We start from the raw sequence: 19,469 nt of genomic DNA on the forward strand, positions 1-19,469 counted from the left end.
CCCTGACTGGAAATCAAACCAGGGACATCTACACTGGGCTGATGCTCTACCACTGAGCCAACCAACCAGGGCGATCAATTTTGGGGGGGCAATTCTTGCTACAAAGCTACACTGTTGAATTAAACTTATGCATATGGTTATATATTTATGTGTTGATTTATCAGTTTTAAGTTTTAGATTATATTTTTGATATAAAAATAAGTATTCAATTTCTATATACCACCTTCCTCATCCTCCTCTCCAGGTTTGATATTCATTTCACTACTTATCATTCTTTTTTGTCTTTGTACTTTTAAACAATATTTTAAACCTCTGCTTAAATTTTTTTTATGAATTCATGATTCCTAGTATTGTATAATAAAAGTACTTATCTCCCCTATTATGTTCTCTGTCTCTCTCTTTCTTCTCTCCATCATTCCACATTCTCATTTCTTTTTATAAGCATTCTATATGATTATATTTACACAGTATTCTGCAACTATCACCTACCCTTTTTAGGAGCACCTTGCTCATTTTTATTTTATTTTTTACTTTTCCAAAGTTAGAAGGGAGGAGGCAGTCAGATAAGACTCCCACATGCGCCCCACTGGGATCCACCTGGCATGCCCACCAGGGGGCGATGCTCTGCCCATCTGGGGTATTGCTCCGTTGAGGCTGAAGCCATTCTAGTGCCTGACGTGAGGCCATGGTGCCATCCTCAGTGCCTGGGCCAACTTGGCTCCAGTGGAGCCTGATTGCAAGAGGGGAAGAGAGAGACAGAGAGGAAGGAGAAAGGTAAGGGTGGAGAAGCAGATGGGTGCTTCTCCTGTGTGCCCTGACCGGGGATTGAACCTAGGACTTCCACAGGCTGGGCTGATACTCTACTGCTGAGCCAAACTGCCAGGGCCAGAAGCTCCTTGTTCTACTAATTTGTTTTCTTTTTTGGCTTCACTTATGGGCGCTTATTAGCCCAAGATTTGGCCATGCAGCTTTTTGAGGAGTGGGAGCAGAGAAATAAGTCCCATTTGATGTATCGGGGAACTATTTCCTAGATTTGAATCATTTTGTTGTTGTTAAAATGGAATGTGTGGAGGGGAACTTTTCTTACTCCTCATAATTCCTGGTTCAGAGACCACAGTCTCAAGCCAAGATTTTATGGGGTTCAAATGTAAGAAAAAAGAAAATTTTTCCTTTTCATAGACAGCTAAAATATTGCTAGCTCCCCCCCTTTATCTTACTAGACTTAGTGCCCCTTAAACTAACTACTTTATTTCATTAAATCTAAGATACTATATAAAGGTATGGGCACTATGCAGACAGTATCTCATGCAAAATAATTATAAAATATTTAACATCCTAAGTAGGAAAAGAAAATCTCACAATACCTACCTATTGTAAATACAATAACTGTAGAAGTTACAAATGCACCAGTAAAAGTCCAAGAGTGAGCAGTAGTGTCATTTCCTATGGGAGATATTCCTAATAATATGAAATAAGCCATCATCTACAAATTAAAGTAAAAGAAAATAACCAAAACAACATTTGGGGTTGTGTAATTTAAATTTCTTTAAGTAGAACACTAAAGAAAACTCATTCCATTTAGTTGGATTCAAACCAAAGCCCATATTTAATTGAGTCAAATTGGGAATTTTCCTTAAGATCAAGTGAAATAGAAATGTTTATGATGACAACTTATAGTAGAGGACCTTATTTGTTTTAGTGGTGTCAACCCTTTTTAGAAATGTATATGGGTAGAATATGTGGAAATTGTATTTGGGTAGAATAATAATATTTTTTGAGGAAACTTGTGAGAGTGACGTATACAGGTTTAGCATAATTATTTAAAATGTTAATAAAGTTCAATTTTTAAATAGTTAGTAAATCTGGCTCAAAGATAGCTTCAGAGAGACTTTCAGTGCAAGCACACAAATCATGAGAGATATGGGAAAAAGATACAAGGACATAATAATTTTATCACAGCATTGGAGAATAAAAAAAGGAATTAATGAGAGGGCTAGTAATTTTTGGAAAGTCTAAAACACTTAGAATTCTGCTGATGGAAATAACTTCAACCAAATAACTTTACAATCTAAACAGTAGTAGTAATGACCTATTAGAGATATTGACGTCTTTATTCCCTAAATATCTCCAAGAAACCTCAAATACAGAGTTAGGAGGAAAGGAAAATGGGAGTACCAAGTGGGGCAATGAGCAGAATTATTAAGACTTTTTTCTATGCTTTCTGATTTTTTATAGAATGCTAGAATGAGTCTGATACTAATATACCAGACATGAATAACACAGTAAAGGAGGGAAAGAAGAAAGAAAGGGAGGGAGGGAATTACAGAGTACCTATAAATATGGAATCCCAAATTCTTATGTAAATATTATTCAATCAAATCTAGCAGAGTTATAAATGATATATTGTGGTTAAAGGAATGTAATAAATGTTCAACAATAGAAATCACTAAATATATAATAAAGATGAAAATATATATTAATCATTTCAATAAGTACAAAAATAAAATAATAGGGAAATATCAGTAAGTCAAAAATAAAAACAAAATGTTTTAATTTGATACAGAGTAACTGCAACCAACTCCAGAGGCTTCATGCTTAATAGTGAAACTTTACAGGTATTCTAATTAAAGTAAAAAGTAAAATAAAAATAATTCTGTGAGAGTCACAGGAAAATCTAATAGCAGAATCAAAATCCTAGACTTTAAATATTGACTAATTGGACATAGAACATAAACTATGTTTAAAATGCTTAACAAAACAAAAGGAATTTGAGACATGTAAGAATACAACATTAACATGAAAGACCACACAAATTTAAAGAGCATAGGACAGAGCTTTTAGCCTGACCAGACCGTGGCGTAGTGAATAGAGCATTGGACTGGGACACAGAGGACCCAGGTTCAAAACCCCGAGGTTGCCAGCTTGAGCATGTGCTCATCTGGCTTAAGTGTGGGGTCGCTGACTTGAGCATGGGATCATAGACATGACCCCATGGTTGCTAGCTTGAGCCCAAAGGTAACTGGCTTGAAGCCCAAGGTCACCGACTTGAGCCCAAGGTTGCTGGCTTGAGCAGAGGGTCACTTACTCTGCTGTAGCCCCCAATCAAGGCACATATGAGAAAGCAACCAATGAACAACTAAGGTGCTGCAACGAAGAATTAATGCTTCTCATCTCTCCCCCTTCCTGTCTGTCTGTCCCTCTCTCTGACTCTGTCTCTGTTAAAACATACAAACAAACAAACAAAAAACAAACTAGAAAAGCAGGCCTTTTAGAAAAGAAAAACATGGCCTTGGTCAGTTGGCTCAGTGTATAGAGTGTCAGCCAGATGTATGGATGTCCCAGGTTCTATTCCTGGTCAGGGCACGCATGAGAGGCAACCATCAGCTTCTCTCCCCCTCCCTCTCCTCCTCCTCTCCCTATTCTTCTCCTGCAGCCAGTGGCTTGATTGGTCTGATCATCAGTCTCAGATGCTGAGGATAGCTGAGGATAGTTTGGCTGATTTGAGCATTGGCCCCAGACTGGGGTTGCCAGGTGGATCCTAGTCAGACACATGCAGGAGTCTGTCTCATTATCTCTCCTCCTCTCACTTAAAAAAAAGAAAGAAAGAAAAACATAATCATTAAAACTAAAAATTCTAACACATCAGATAAGATTGAGCTAAAGAGAAAATAAGTAAATTAAATATATATCTTAATGAATTTGTCAAAACACACCAAAAAAGACAAAATAGTGGAGAATGTTTTTAAAAGGTTAAGCCCTGGCTGATGGATAGAGTGTTGCCCTGGAGTGCCGAGGTCGACATTTGATCCTGAGGTTACTGGTTCAATCCCAAGGCACTGACTCTACCCTAGGTTGCTGGTTTGAGCCATGTTTAGAGCTCATAGGAGAATCAATCAATTGGTGGAACAATAAGTTGATGCTTCTCTCTCTCTCCCCCTCCCTTTCCTCTTTCTTTAGCACTATCTCCCTTCCTCTCTCTCTCAAAAAAAAAAAAAAAGTTAAGAATATATGGAGGATAGAAAAAGATCAAACATACTGATCACTTTAAAAGGATTAATGGTTCAGTATTTCCAAGAATTGGTAAAAGAAACAAATATAAAGATTCATGAAGTAAACCCCAAGAAAAATAAGAACAAAAATCATAACTAGACTGTTGGATTAAAACAGTAAACCAACAAAGATCAAGAGAAATTCATAAATTTGGAGAAGGTCTCTGATGCCAGAGAGAAAAGATAAATTACCTAAAAATGATGAACAATTAGAAAGAAAATGTCTTGAAAGCAGCTAAAAGAAACTACAAAATAGTGGGATAATATCTCCCAACTTCTGAAAGAAAACAATTGTCAATCTAGTATTTTTGCATATTCTGCTAAAATATTTTTTAAGAAAGAAAATGAGATGAATATATTTTTAGACCAGAACAAAACACATATACACACAAAAAGACAGTTGATTATCACTAGCAGACTCTCATGAATAAAATTTACTAAAGATATTTCACAGGAAGGAAAATTCTTTCTGCAACTCTGAGATAAAGGAAGAATGACTTTCCAACTTGGGCCCAGCATAATGGCTCCTGCAAAGAAAGGTGGTGAGAAGGAGAATTATTCTGTCATCAATGGAGTAATGACTAGAGAATACACCATCAACATTCACAAGTACATCCACGTAATAGGTTTCAAGAAGTGTGCCCCTCAGACAGTCAGAGAGATTTGGGAATTTGCCAAGAAAGAGATGGGAACTCTAGATGTGCACATTGATACCATGCTCAACAAAGCTGTCTGGGCCAAAGGAATAAGGAATGTCCTGTCTGATACCCTATCTGAGTGCGATTGTCCAGAAAACATGAGGATGAAGATTCACCAAACAAGCTCTATACTTTGGTCACCTACGTACCTGTCACTACTTTCAAAGATCTATAAACTGTTCATGTGAATGAGAACTGCTGAGTGTTGAATAACTGCCAAAAATAAAACAGAGTAAGAATGAATAAAGAAATCAACAAAATGTGAGTAGATCAAAACAAAAACTAAGCATATATTATATAATAATATAACAAAAAATGAAGTTAAAAAAACCCACTCTTGGACAACATGTTAGATGGGGCAAGGGTGATGGTAATCAGAAGTAAAATACTCCAAGAGACAGGATGTTGCTTCCAGCGATGTTGGTATAACATAGTTGAAAATTAACCTCCCAGAATAAGCAACTAGAAAGTTAGACAAAATATAGGAAGCAACTTTTTCTAAACATTGAACAGGGGAAATGCAGAACTGTAATCACCAAGAGAAGGAAAACAAATGAGATGAGTACTACCATTGCCCAGGCTGACTGACTGGAGGTAATTTCTAGACTGTAGTATAGGGAGGAGCACCCGTAAGACATCATGATGATTTTTCTGTGCTGGGACAGAGATTGGAGTCTAGTAAAGTTGAGGTGACTACATCTTGTGGTCAGAGTTAAATAGAGAAGAAAGCTACACAAATAAAGGATTATAGAAATCTGCAGAGAGGTTTCTTTGAGTCTTTGCCTGAATGACATTCCACAGATGAAAAGGGTGAAGCTTTTTGAGGCTGGTCAAAAACAATTTCTTGAGGCCCTGGCCAGTGGCCCAGTGGGTAGAGCATTGATCTGGCACACCAAAACCATGGGTTCAATTCTGAGTCCAGGTCCATGTGAGAAGCAACCAATTGAGTGCACAACTAAGTGGAACTACGAGCTGATGATTCTCTCTCTCAAATCAATAGAAAAAAATTAAAAATAAACAAAACAATTTCTTGAATGTGGCAGACAGAATGTCAAAGTTGCCCCCTTGGTCTGGTATTCATGCCTTTGTATGACTCCCTCTCTTTGAGTATGGGTGGGACCTGTGATTTATTTCTAGTGACGTAGACCTGTGATTTATGTCTAGTGAAGATGACAGTATATACATGTTTCCTGTGAGTGATTAGATTATATGAGACCACTGTGCTGACCTTCCTAGAGTCTCTGCCTTACTGGCTTTGAACAAGGAAGCTGCCATGTTGTGAGCTGCTGATGGAAGGGCCTTGCGCCAGGGGCCTAGAGGGAGCTTCTGGCCAACAGCCAGTGTGAAACTAGGGTCCTTTGTCTGACAGCCTGAAGGCCCTGAATTCTGCTAAAAGCCACATGAATTTGCAAGCAGATTCCCCACCTCAGTTGAGCCTTGGATGAAATCACAAAATTGTCTGACACCTTGATTTGTCTCACTGAGGACTCAGCTAAGCTGTGCTCTGACTCCTGGCCTGCAGACACTGAGATAATGAATGTATTTTTAACCTACTAAGTTTGTGGCAATGTTGTTAGGCAGCAACAACTAACTTACATATTGGAGGAAGTAATTACTATGGCCTGTAAGCTGAACAATTCCTTCAGATCACACCGGTTAGCAACTGTTTGGGTTTTCTCAGCTCAAGTGAAGAGGCTTCATTCTATGGTCACAAAATTTAGTAGAAAATCTGAAAAGGCAGTGACTGAGAAGTACAGTAAAATCAGCCCTAAGAAAAGGCTATTTTAAGTCTGAAAGGAGTTTAAAACAAATATTGGAAGAATTGAAGTAATGTTTAAGTAACTTAATTGCCTGTCAGAGAAAGTCCAAGTAGTTTAAAGAAATATAATAAAACCAAGCACCCTGAAACAATTCACAATGTCCATTACCCAATTATTAAAAACTAATAGACACACAAAGAATCAAGAAAAAGTAATCCATTACCAGGATAAAAGTCAAAATAAACAGGCCCATAAATAATAATTTTATTAAAATAATGGAATTGGCAGACAAGAACCTTAAAAGGGCCATTATAAATCTGATCAAAGATATAAAACAGCATTGCCGTAATATGGACAGAAATAGAATATTTCAGAAGTAACCAAATGGAAATTTTAGAAGAGAAAAATACAATCTCCAAAAAAAGAATATTTCACTAAATGAGATCATTAGCAGAAGAAAAGATTAATAAACTTAAAAATATAGTAGTATATTTTGCCCAAACTGAAAAAAAAAATCAGATATCAAGAGTATGTGTTGGGAGTATGGGTAAGAACAAAGGCAGAATAATAACTGATAATTTTTAAATTTGATGAAAACTATAAACTCATAATTATAAAAAACACAATGAGTCATGAGCTATACACATACACAAAACTCAAACACCATAATCATAGTACTAAAAATTCGTGTCCAAAATGTAAGCAGAGGAAAGAAAGACATATGTAAAGAGCTACAAAGATAAGGATAAAAGCAGGTTTCCTGGCCCTGGCTGGTTTGCTCAGTGGATAGAGCGTCAGCTCAGCGTATGGAAGTCCCAGGTTTGATTTCTGGTCAGGGCACACAGGAGAAGCTCCCATCTGCTTCTCTACCCCTCCCACTCCCATTTCTCTCTCTCTTCCCCTCCCACAGCCAGTGACTCTAATTGATTTGACCATTGGCCCTGGGCGCTGAGCATTACTCAGTTGGTCTGAGCATCAGCCTCAGGCGCTGAGGATAGCTTGGTTGATTCAAGTATCTTCCCTGGATGGGGGTTGCCAGGTGGACCCCGATCAGGATGCATGTGAGAGTCTGTCTCTTTATCTCTCCTTCTCTCATTTTTATTTATTTATCTTTCAGATATTATTTATCTCTCAGATAAATAAATAAAATATTTTTAAAAAGCAGCCTGACAAGGTGGTGGTGGACTGGATAGAGCATTAATCTGAGACAAAGAGGACCCAAATACGAAACCGTGAGGTTGCTGGTTTGAGCACAGGCTCATCTGGCTTGAGCATGGGTGCACCAGCTTGAGTGCAGGGTCGCTGGCTTGAGTGTGGGATCATAGACATGACCCCATGGTTGCTGGATTTAGCCCAAAAGGCACTGGCTTGAGCCCAAAGGTCACTGTCTTAAAGCCCAAAATCACTGGCTTGAAACCAAGGTTGCTGGCTTGAGCAGGGGGCCATCAATTTGGCTGTAGCCCCCCCAGTTAGGGCACAATGAACAACTAACTTGCCGCAAAAAGAATTGATGTTTCTTATCTCTCTCCCTGCCTGTCTGTCTCTATCTGTCCCTCTCTCTGTCTGTCTGTCTTTCTATATATAGAAATAAAATAAAAATTAAAAAATGGAGGCTGCTTATCATAAACAGTACAGACCAGAAGACTATAGAACAACATTTTTAAATGCCAGACTTGAATTACATAACCAATGAAAATGTCCTTTTGAAAAAAGGAAAACAAAACCTTTTCCAGACAAACAAAACCTGAGAGGATTTTGCGACCAGAATTTTGCGGTTCTTCATATGCTGGGTACTTTCGGATTGTGTCTGGTACATTTTGAATTCTATGTTACGAGTCTCCGAGTCTTACTGAAATACTATGGAGAAAGTTGTTGTTTTTCACTTTAGTGAGTCATCAACCTGTTTCAGTCAGACTGCAAGTTCCAACTCACACTCTGTGGCTCCAGAACCAGCTCAACTCTCACAGTCTCGACAGTGTCATTGGGACCTGTCCCACATGTCCGTCACTCAGAGGTCAGTCTCGGACCTAGACTGAGGTCTACCCACTTGTTCAGTTCTCAAAGTCTTCGGCGTGAAAACTAGGCCTGTGCGTGAGCAGGTCAGATTTAAGCAATCTGATTCAGTCACATCCCTAAACAGCTCCCTCTGTGTGATCTCCCCACAACTGTCTTGTTCCTGATGGCTCCCCTTGGAGGTCTGCCGGCCAGAAACCAACTCCATCCATGATTGTGCCCTATCTGGAGCCAAGCGGTAGGAGGACAGAAAGAGAAGAGGAAAAAATAGTAAAAGAGTTTGACCCCAGCCTTGAATCAACAGTTCCAGGCCGCAGACTTTTGTGAGTTCCCACTGCTTCTGCTGGTGCTGCTGGCACTGCAGTTACTGCTGCCGCCGTGGCGGCATTGCTTGGGAACTGGGGTACAAGTCAATGAAGGAAAGAAATAAAAGGGAGGATTTCCGCTCTCTCTGAGCATTAGGAGTTCCCTTTCCTGCTCTTTGAGTCAGAACAAGAGGACGTCTCTTAGAACTCTCTGACTGCATTCTCTTCTGAGTTTGCAGCTACGTTAAGATCAGACTGGAGGATATGGGGCAGGGGGGTGGAGTGGGCAGGGAGAAGACGCTTAACTCACTGCCAGATCAGCTCTGGTGTTCTTCCTCTACGTGGCTGTTACTATTTACTTTTCAGACTCCTCAACACCTGGTCCATACATTCGCTCCAGTTTTTATAGTTACATTCAGTGAGAGAGAAAGAATGGAGTGTATTGACTCCACCTTCCCCATAATTAGAGCCTGATCAGCTAACTTTGGATGAAGTTGCCATGGTAATTTTATGATAAAAAGGGGAGGGGCAGTCTTTTCAGCAAATGATTCTGAAGCAATAGAATATGTGTATTAAAAGGAACAAATCTTGATACTTACTTCACAGAAATCACCAAAATGAACTTGAATTGCATTATATAAACAAGTATGAAAGCTAAACTATATAACTTCTAGAAATCTTTCTGACTTTGGTTTCACTGAAGATTTCCTAGAACATAGAAAGCAGAATCTATAAAAGGAAAGACATTATAAACTGGCATTTACAAAAACCAAAATTCTCTTTAAAAAAAATTATGAACAAAATCAAAAGCAACCTACAGTCTCAGAGAAAATATTGGCAATACACGCACCTGCAAAGTACTTAATGAAGAAAGTAATTTCATAGGATCCTCACATGAAGTGGCTTTTCTGCATAGAGAACAGTCTTATATGACTGAAAATAACTATTTTCATCTCTTACCTCCACAAAGGACTCTACATCTGCTTGAGTCATATGAGAATGATTTTTCAGAAAATCAAATTTTGTATTAACTGCCAACTGTCGCAGTTCAACCTCGTAGTCTTCCTCCAAGGCTTGAAATACTGTTGCCCCAAACAAAAGGTATAGTAGGTAAAAAAGCAAGAAGACACACTTCTGGACTGTGCTTGATACCTTTTTATATAGTGGACCGAGGCTCTGAGAATTCAAATCATTTTCATCTCCTTTCAAAAGAAACCCAATACAACAAAGTGAGACAACATTTCCAGATATGAAACATGAACTTGCTCTAAATTATTAACCTACCTTAAAGCAACTATACAAGAGAGATAATCCTAAATAGTCATGAAAGCAGAAAAAGGACTTTACTTAGCTCCTGACTACAAACTTCCTTACTTAAGGAAGTTGCTTATTTAGGAGATTGGTAAATACTGCAGGATCAAAGTTAGCCAAGTGACTCAATTATTCACTAAATTTCCTGAGATGAAATTTTATTATGGAGTTATCCTTTGGAGTATGCCTGGTGAATATTTTTTTTTAAAAAGAATACACTGTGAATGTTTTAATTGGCTGAGAAAATTGATTTAGACCATTTAACTCTACTGATACTAGAGCTGTGAACCTAGGCCAGTTTTGTATCTGTGCTGTGTTTCAGATTGCTTGTCTGTGAAAATGGAGATAATAGCAGCTACTTGATGAGGTGTCATAAAGATATTTAAGGAGAGTTAAGATATTTAAGTCTATTAGATGAGGTCTAGCAAATGGGAAATGCCCAAACAAATCTTAGCTAGTGGTCAAGAATTGGTAGCATTGGCAGTAGCAGAGGTAATAACGATAGTAGTATTAGGAGAAAAAAGAGGAGTATCTAGGCTGCCTCCCACTCCTCTATCCTTGTCACTCAAGTGCGAGGCAGAAAGGAACAGCATAGTTGCTGGCACAGTGAAGAAGACTCTTATCTTGATGGGCCCAGATTCCAATATTAAGAAAGCTGAAGCCCCTGGGCATCTCATAGGCCCCTGGGCCAGTACTCAGAGGCAGGCATGTGGTTTTGCAGCAGTAGAACCTTCCCCTTGGATTTGCTGCCTCACTAGAGAACAGGGCAGATCTCAGTAGCACAAATCCTCATGACCTGGGTGAACCTTCTTCCCTTGTGGGATTTTAACAATGAAAGTGTACAGTTATGTTTTCTATGTGCTAGCAAAATGATCAGAAATAGGATATTGTATGCCCAGTGATATGTCGATTAAAAAGAAAATCTGGCAAAGTTAAAGGAGAAAAAAATAGTAACAAGAACAAGCATATGTTAAAGCCAATATCCTTAAAATATCCAAAAATGCACCCTAGTAAAATATTATACGATTAAATATGTCATAGCCACAGTTATTAATACACATTTCCAGTGTCAACTAATAAATTGTACAATAATACGTGTAAATAATTCAGAATAATAAAAAAATAATATAGTCTTGCTGAAGCGGCCATTTTACTTCTAATTTCTACCAGAATAATAACTTTCATTATCTTCTATTACCTTGTTTAAACTAACAATACATACTGTGACTAAAACACATCTGGGTTCAACCCCTGCCTTCAGTAAAAACTGGGAATAGAAAGCCATCAAATCATTACACAGTAACCTAAAACTCATAGAATGTTTATATCAAGTAGATCTCAATTAAAAAAAAATACTTGCAGGAACTATTAGTAGTGCATTACAAACAAATGCATATGATTGGGCCATGATTTGCAAAAACACCTTCATTGATCTGTGGGGGTAAGATGCTATACTAGGAAGACTAAACTTTTCAGTAACACTCCAGCATTTGGGGGTGCATTCTTCAGTAGTCATACCCCAAGCCAACACTGATCTTCATCGTCACTGTTGCCCAAGACCAGACCCCTACTCTAATAAAGCCATTTCAAGTAATCCTACCGCTTGGCTGAAGGTCTTGCCCTTTAAAACTATAGGTTAACTCCTTGATATAAGACATTTTGAGCCTGTCTAGATGATTTTATCCCCACTCCACAGTTCTGTCTGGAGCCCTGGGATGGGCTAGTTCTATACACAGTCACCCATTATGACCTCATCCCTCCAGGCAGCTGTGGCCCCGCCCCTCCCCTGGTAACTCACACCCACTCTGCACTCAAACCGCTCCACCTGTGACGTTTGAGAGAAAGTGATCAGTCCCCTGCTGATCACTTTCCTGGCATTGATGTGACTCCTGTCCTGTGGTCAGAGAATCTCCTTCTAGTTGCCCCAGTACTCACTGCTGCAGTGCTAGTCCCTTCAGACTTACATTCAGTACCATCAGGCTTCTGGGCCTTAGTTCTTTCCACTCTCCTCCTCTTGCTAACATCCCCTCAGCCTTCCAGACTTGGATATCTGACATTATTTGTGATACCCTATCTGTTTCACTCTAATGAGACATAAGGTTCTCTGCTGTTAAGTATAGCATTTATTTTTTACTATAGTCACACACAATATCCTAGAACAGGTATAGACTTTTCCTTACTCAAGTAGTTATACTTCCTTTGAACATGTAGCAGGGTTTGACATCCTCAACAAATGCTTCTTAGATGCAATTAAATAGTTTCCATATAACTTACATATTTGACACCCTTTGTATTTTTCCCTCCTGATGACAGTATCCAGAGGCAATGTGTTGCAAAAATTCTGGGCTTCAGAGTTCCGTGGCCCTGGCTTGGAGTTCTGGCTCAGTCACTATCTAGGTCAAGGTCTCAATAGGTAACTTCTTTGAATCTCTGTTTCCTTCTTTGTGGTGTAGATTTCATCCTTCCCTCACATTGCTGTAGTTTTGAATTAGAGTCCCTGAGTAGACCAACACAGCAGAAATCCCCAGTAAATAGCTTTTATGACTTTTATGATTAGTTGTAATAATTATTTGACTTTAGGCAGAAAGAATCCTCAGGGCACATTTTATAGTGACTTCCCTCTAGTGCTTATTTACTTTGAAAAAATGTTTTGTTGAGTGAAATGAAAAATGTGGTAACGAAATGAACTTGGAGCTACATGAAGTGTTGGACAGAAGTTCCTGGGAATTATTAGTTTATGAGAAACATGAATGGGTCATTTCCTCTTCTCTTGAATCCCAAGGAACCAAATGGGATTCTTCCTCTACTAATTTATCTATGATGGCTACGAACTAGGAATAAGAGAGCAAGCATATTTTGAGTATATGAACCCCAAACACTCAGGGAAACATTGACTCTATCCCAGGTTTCAAGTTTTTGTGATCACGAGTGACTATGAACTTGGAACAAACCCTATGGCTGTCCCAGACAGTGTAGCAGGAGACTGCAGTGTGCCTGTGTTCACACAACTGCCCTAATAGTGCCAGAGCAGTGGACTACTGTGTGAATCGGCCGTGTTACCTGCACTGCAATGCTGGGATACACTGAAGGGTAATAGTCTGCTGCACATGCCGGTTCCCAGGGGCTCCGTGTGCTAAGCACCAAGTTGGAACTCTAGGGAAGGAGAATAACACGGTTATGCTTTTTAGGTTAAAATAGTAATAGGAAGGGGAAAAAAAGAGGAGGAGGAAAGAGGGGAAGGAGAAGAAGAAAAGGAGGGGGGGAGGAGAAGGAGAAGATTTGTTGATGCTTGCTACATGCCAGGTACTATTCTAAACACTTACCATAATGAAACTTATCTGAACTATTTATATAACACCCTCTAAAGTAATTCATGTAAATTCCTCTGTTTTACAGACGAAGAAACTGAACCATCCATGAACTAAGAAATGTGTCCAAGATCATACAGCTATTGTGACCTTAATAAGCTGAGATTGAAACAAATGTCTAATCAGACACAAACTTATGTGTTCCCTTTACTGCCATCCTTTCATTCATCAAATAAATATTGAATACCTATTTAGTATATGCTAATAACTGTTTTAGCACTGAGGAGACAACAGTGGACAAAACAGACAAATATTACTGCCCCCGTGGAGCTTACCTCCTCGTGGGGGGTTCAACTACTAAACAAACAGCTGGGTAAGGGATAGAAAAGGTCAGGTAATGAGAAGTTCCCTGGAGGAGAGAACCAAGAAGGGCCAGGGAGGAGTGGGGCTGGGCACTGCCATTTTAAAAGGAGCAAAGAAGGATTCCATCACTGACAAGATCAAAGTTAAATGAAGGCCTAAATGATTAAGGAAGGAGCTGTGGGACTCGGGGGATCCGCTTTCCAGGAAGCGGCAAGTGTAAAGGCCCTGAAGCCAGAGTATTTTTCATTCATTTTGAGGGACAAGGGAGCTAGAGCAGCTGGAGCTGATTTAGTGAAGAAAGAGTAGGGCTCCTCAAATCAAGATGTGGTTGCAAAGTAGAGAGAGCGTGGATGCTGTGTGATAGAAAACGTCACGCAGTGCACACAGCATATATGGAGGAAATTCATCAGAGAAATGAGTGTTTGTGGTTTACCCTCAAGGATCCACACTGGGGGTAGGGGGAAGGCAGGATGGAGCCTACACTTTTCATTTAATATACTTCTCTACTTATTATCATTTTAATACCGGGTATGTATTTCAATTCTAAAATCTAATTAAATAAAGGAATGACTAGTCATATAATTGTGCCTGAGTACATGTACAAGAATGTTATTGCTCCACTGTTTATAATAACAGTCATAATTGGGAAATGATGTAGGAAAATGCTTTTAAACCCTGGACTATCCTACAAGAAAAATGTAAAGATAATGATCAAGTAGACCTAGTTATTGACTTGGAAAGAGGTCTATGATCTAGGACTCAAAACACTGGAGAATGAGGTTCATCTTTTGGATGTAATTGAATAGATGTGCCAATGGACAAATTCCTCCAAAAAGTTGCTTATATGGTAATAGCAAAAAAACAACAATTGAAACTATTTATAATTATAAATTGGATAAAATAATTATGGAGCATTCAAATACTAGACTATTACTCATTTAAAATTACTGTATAGATCTATATTTAGCATGCAAATACATAAAAATAATATTTTAAATGGATAAATAAGCAGGTTTTAAGATTTTAAGTGTGGAATTACTCCAGCTTTTACAAAAGATACTCGGATGTAAGCCCTGTGGAAGGAGGGGCTGTTTTTAATGCTACATTCCCTATCCCCGGTTCCCAGGGCATGGCCCCCACTCAGTGAATGCCTGTTGAATATTAAAACAGTGAACAGAAATGTATGCCCACACACAGGAACATGAAACCCAAAGGAACTATTACAGTATGTCAATGAATTTATCATTAGGTCATCACATTTAAATGTTCTTTTTCTTTATGTATATCTGTATTTCCTAACATTTAAAATGAACATATATCACTTAATAAAAATATTGCAGTCACTGATCATTTACTTGAAGGGTTATAAGTATCAATACAAGTTTAGAAAATATCCATTTTCCGGGAATAACTGTAATTTGTCATTCCCTCGCTCAGGTCTCTAACAGAGGGTCAGCGTGCACTCGGCAGGACCCTGGGCTTTTACCGGATAGAAATGGCAATTCTTGCAAGTGGCTGATGAGGGGACACTGAACAAATAAAGGTTAAAAACAAAGCTGGGATTGTAATGTAAGCCCAGATAGTCGACAGAGCACTGCTGGATCCAGGGAGGCGCACAGGGAACAGGAGTCAATCACCTGGAAACCTGACTTGTGTGGACGCTGGGTTATTTTTAGACGTTGTACTGGAAAATCGGGCAACTCCCTTTGTGGACTAGCCGGTGAGGATTCCCCAAGAGTGAGTGTGATTTGCATATGATTCAGTCAATTATGCATTTTCTCTTTTAAAAAAGGATGCCTTCATTAAAATAGCAAGAACAAAAGATGGCCTTGGTGGTCTGCCTGGGCAGGAATAGAGCAGAAGCTTCGCATTCCCACTGGGGCCGGAAAGGAAGAGGAGTTGGAGTCAAGCCAAAGTCAGTTGGCAGTTTCTTTAACAGAAGGATAAAATAAAGAAAGAAAGAAATACCTGGAGACACCTACCTTCAGCATGAGGCCATAGACTCTAACATTTCAAATTTAAGAAGAGGTTTGTTGGCCTTCTGTAATTAATTACCACAATCTAGAAAGCTGAAAACTAAAGTCATACATATATTTAAATTGGATTTATTATATCACCATATTTGGTCTTTTTGTTCTATTTCTTTTATTCTTTATTCAGATACCTGTTGGCATTATTTTACCTTGTTTATTTTCTTCCTCTGTCTTCTAGCTTTTACTGCCTTATTTACTTATTATATTTATTTTTTACTTTCTATTTTCTATTTTTAAAAATATTTTTCTTGCCAGATACTGATCTTAATATATCCTCTTAAATAATATTATCCTTCTCCTTTATAAAAATGTAATCATCACATCTCATTTTACCAGCATGATGAATGGTCACATTTCTTTTAAATGTTCCCAAAAAACCACTTGAATCCCACCTGGGCCTTCTCTCTGATAATACCCAATAGCGTTGGGAACGATTTGTCTTACCCAGGACATCAGTCTCTGACCCTCACCTTGACTCTAGGGTGCTCCATGACCAGTGTAGCTGGGACTTCTAATTTACAATGTTACAGTTCTTTAAAACACAGCTGTGTCATCTGAAGCACCTGGTCAAGTTCTAGTATTTACTGCATCACCCAGAAGAACTTGTGTAGACAATGTTTTTTGCTGACCCAATGGCCATTCCCCTTTTCTCTTGCTGGTATGTATTCCTGAGCAGTGGGGATGGGTGGGAAGTATATCTATAGTAAGAAGAAATGCGTGGAGGAAAAATCAACTCTTCATATATGTTGCATATGATTGTGTCTACATGTGATGCCTGGAACTACTGCAGCCATCATGAGACAGTGAGGGGAGATACTGTCAACACACTGAGGCCGGTGAGGGAAAGATGGGACAGGACCTGGGTTCGTCACTGCACACTGGGTTGCTGAACCAAACCGGAACCACTTCACCTCTGGACTTGTTATGAGATATAATAAATATCCTTAGTTTTTGAGACTATCTTTTTAAGAATTATTTTCCCATTATAGTTGACGCACAATATTATATTAGTTTCAGGTGGTTAACATAGTGATTAGGCATTTATGTACCTTATGAAGTGATCACCCTGAAAATAGAAATGTCCTTACAACTTAAGATAATTTTGGTTAGGTATTGTGCCTCTTACAGTCTAAAGCATCCTAGCAGGGACATGCTGTTCTTACATGAAGGTGCACACTGCCAGAGTGATCCCACTGACCTCACCTCTTTTCTACCAGCATGGTGACTTTCTTTCACAGACCTCAATTGTATTCCCCAGCTACTTAATTAAAGCCACCGTAATTCTCCCCAACAGGTTTCAGGAACTATGAGTCATTCATAGATAAAGTCAGATTCTTGTTCCTCACCTTCCACCAAATATTTGGGCTGCTTATGCAAAGTTGCCTACAAATTTCTAAGCAACTCTCATTCATCATACCAGATTTTCTTACAGAGGCAAAGTATATTCCTATAATAAACTAGAAAATGTCAGAAGATGAATGGAAGAAAATTTCAATCTATCATCTAGAAATATGTTAACATTTCAGTGTATTTGTTTTGAATCTTGCACAACTGAAGTCATATTGCATGTATGATTGTGTATCCTGTCTTTTTCACTTAACATGTTGCTTTTAATCTTGTATTGCTATTCTTCAAAAGCATTAAAGGTTGAACAATGTTCTATGATAAACATGTACCAAAATGTAGAAAGCTATATAATATAACATTAAAACCACGTGTTTTGAAGTGAAAATCACAATTCCACTTTTGATTAGATGTGTGACTTTAGACAAGATATAGAACTTCTTGGAGCCTTGGTTTCCTCATATGTAAAATGGGTATAATAATAACATATACCTCCTAGGCTCACAGGAAACAAATAATGTGAGGCCTAAAAACAGGACCAGGCACAAAGTTACTACTCAATAAATTATTATAAAATTTGGGGGTTATTTTTTATTTTCTCAAATATGCATGTCTCCAAACATTCATACCTTAGAACATCATTGGGCATAAATCACTTTTTTGCATCCCTGATTGTTTTTTGGAACCCTTTCCTAGGGAAAAATTCCTAGTTAATGTCTTTTGTTTTTGATACTTTATCAGAGTTTTAAAAAAAACAAAAAAAAGCAGGAAATTCAGCTTTCAAGAGGCAATAGTGAGAAGAATACATTCCCTGAACACAATAAGTACTTTTCACTTTAGTCTTCTAGTTCCCGTCCTGACATTATAGGGTAGATTCACCCGTTTCCTCCAAAGTTGGGCTTCCTGCCCTGAAATAGAAGTAATCTATTGCATCCATGAGTCGAAATTAACTCCCAACATAAAAACAGGTCTCTTCTGGGGGCCACGCAGATGACCTATCAGAACAGTATTTTTGTTTTCAGTTATAGATTCTCACTTTCTTTCTTTTTTTTTTTTTAAAAAAGAGATTTAAACAAAAAAGTTATAATCTTTCCTCCATACAGTTTTTGAAAATTCATGGAGAATAAGAAATGGGGGCCCTGGCCGTTTGGCTCAGCGGTAGAGCGTCAGCCTGGCGTGCGGGGGACCTGGGTTCGATTCCGGGCCAGGGCACATAGGAGAAGCACCCATTTGCTTCTCCACTCCCGCCCCCTCCTTCCTCTCTGTCTCTCTCTTCCCCTCCCGCAGCCAAGGCTCCATTGGCGCAAAGATGGCCCAGGCACTGGGGATGGCTCCTTGGCCTCTGCCCCAGGCGCTAGAGTGGCTCTGGTCGAGGCAGAGCTAGGCCCCGGAGGGGCAGAGCATCGCCCCCTGGTGGGCAGAGCATCGCCCCTGGTGGGCGTGCAGGGTGGATCCCGGTCGGGCGCAAGCGGGAGTCTGTCTGACTGTCTCTCCCCGTTTCCAGCTTCAGAAAAATACAAAAAGAAAAAAAAAAAAAAGAAATGGGGTAAAAAAAAAAAGTCCTTTCTGGAAGGAGCCTCATTGTAGCCTCCAGGTATAATTTTAACTTAGTAGTTTAATTAACTACTTAATTAATCAATTAAGTAGTTTCATCAACCAATTATTAATTTCCTCTTTTATTTATCCTGTTCTGATTGAAGACATTAGTGTGTCTTTAGCAGCCTGCTTGTCACTACTGCAAAGAAAGGGCACAACTTCTGTCCTTAATTCTTAATTACTATTCCCAGACATTTCTATACATCATGGCAAAGAGAAAATAATAAAAGGAATAATGCATCTTCTGTTTTTAACCCAGTCAGAAAATCTTTCTACCCAATCTACTTTTCCTACATAATTTTTTGAATATTTAAATAGAATATAAGAGTTGTTTTGGGTTAGGTTATAGTATAGTAATTAAGAAATATTTCACTGATGCCTATATCTTTAAAAACTGATGCTTCGTTAAAGCAGGCTCCAGAATTTACATTTGTGGTGCTTTTGATGCCCTCCTGTGGCTGTCCTGAACCCCTACAGCCTGTGTAGCCTTTTGTCCAGCTGCCTGCTCTCACCCTTTGTCATCTGCTTTCTCTGTGGTTCAGCCCCCTTCTGACTCTCACCTGAGTTATCTGAAGGAATTCAGCCCATCAATGACTCATCTAGCATCATGGCTCCATTTTGACCCCGAAACAGCAATGTTATCACCTGCTGTTCTCTGTCTCTCCTCCAGTTTTGTTTCTGCAATGTGT

The 19,469-nt window shown here is 38.9% G+C and overlaps 1 pseudogene; it reads left to right on the top strand.

Annotated features, from left to right (window-relative positions):
- The first annotated feature begins 4,569 nt into the window (after nt 1-4,569).
- On the top strand, nt 4,570-4,922 carry LOC136335150 (large ribosomal subunit protein eL31-like; annotated as a pseudogene).
- The last annotated feature ends 14,547 nt before the right edge of the window (nt 4,923-19,469 follow it).

Source organism: Saccopteryx bilineata, chromosome 4 (genome assembly GCF_036850765.1).
Source record: "Saccopteryx bilineata isolate mSacBil1 chromosome 4, mSacBil1_pri_phased_curated, whole genome shotgun sequence".
Lineage (NCBI taxonomy): Eukaryota > Metazoa > Chordata > Mammalia > Chiroptera > Emballonuridae > Saccopteryx > Saccopteryx bilineata.